Below are 1,303 nucleotides of genomic sequence, written 5' to 3' on the forward strand. Positions count from 1 at the left end.
AATTGACAACAATTTTATTGTGTTATTTTAAACATGACATTCCTGTTCAGAGGAAGTGACTGATCTTTTGTCTAAGTATCTTTATTTTTATTGCAAAAAGCTCACCACAAATATCTTTTAAAAAAAAATCATTCAAAAATAAAATGATCTGTTATTGTAATTTTTTTTAGGGTCGTGTGCCTTTTTTCTGTGATATAAAGAAGGATGAAAAGATATTACAAAATTGGAGGAAGGATGGAAAATAGACTCTCGGAAAATGGAAGGATGGAAGAAAAAATATTGAAAAACGGAAGAAGGGTAGGAAAGAAGACTTTTGGAGAATGAAAGAAAAGATTGAAGGAAGGAAGCAATGAAGGGCGGAAAAAAAATATTGGCAAATCTGGAGGAAGGACAGAAATAAGACTCTTGAAAAATGGAAGGAAGGAATCAAAGGAAGGAAGAAAAAATGTTGGAAATGGAATAAAGGAAGGAAATAAGACTTTTGTGAAATGGAAGGAAGGAAGAAACAAAAATTGGAAAAGAGTAGAAAAGAAGGAAAGAAGACTTGGAAAATGGAAGAAGGGATAGAAGGAAGAAAAAAATATTTGAAAATGGAATAAAAGGAAGGAAAGAAGACTTGTAAAATGGAAGAAAGGAACGATGAAAGGACGGAAAGAACACTTGGAAAATGGAAGGAAGGAAGAAAAAATATTGGAAAATTTAAGGAAGGAAGAAAAAAATATTGGAAAGATGGATGAAATGAAGGAAAGAAGACTCTTGGAGAATGGAAGGAAGAAAAAATATTAAAAATGGAAGAAAGGGAGGAAAGAAGACTTGGAAAATGGAAGGAAGGAAGCAATGAAAGGCGTAAAAAAACATTGGAAAATGGAATAAAGGACGGAAAGAAGACTTGTAAAATGGAAAAAAGGAAGAATGAAAAAATATTGGAAAAGTGGAGAAAGGAAGACTCTTGGAAAATAGAAGGAAGGAAGAAAAATATTGAAAAATTGAAGGAATGAAGAAAAAATATTGGAAAACAGAAGAAAGGAAGGGAAAAAGACTCTTGAAGAATGGAAGGAAGGAAGGAGAAAAATATTAAAAATGGAAGAAAGGGAGGAAATAGGACTTTTGTAAAATGGAAGGAAAAATAAAACAAATATTGGAAAAGAGAAGAAAGGAAGAAAATGAGACTTGGAAAATGGAAGAAAGGAAGCAATGAAGGGTGGAAAAAAATATTGGAAAATAGAATAAAGGAAGGAAAGAAAACTTGCAAAATGGAATAAAGGAAGGATGAAGAAATATAGGAGGAAGGACTGAAATAAGA

The 1,303-nt window shown here is 31.7% G+C and overlaps 1 protein-coding gene across 2 annotated transcripts in view; it reads left to right on the forward strand.

Annotated features, from left to right (window-relative positions):
- The window catches only part of lamb2l (laminin, beta 2-like), a 155,695-nt gene extending 155,535 nt beyond the window's left edge, over positions 1-160 (forward strand). For both annotated transcript variants that reach the window (XM_061902749.1, XM_061902748.1), the window contains exon 35: positions 1-160. This exon is cut by the window's left edge and continues 323 nt beyond it. The gene's annotated coding sequence lies outside the window, so the exon portion shown is untranslated.
- The last annotated feature ends 1,143 nt before the right edge of the window (positions 161-1,303 follow it).

The sequence above is a fragment of the Nerophis ophidion genome, linkage group LG06 (genome assembly GCF_033978795.1).
Source record: "Nerophis ophidion isolate RoL-2023_Sa linkage group LG06, RoL_Noph_v1.0, whole genome shotgun sequence".
NCBI classification, from domain to species: Eukaryota; Metazoa; Chordata; class Actinopteri; order Syngnathiformes; family Syngnathidae; genus Nerophis; species Nerophis ophidion.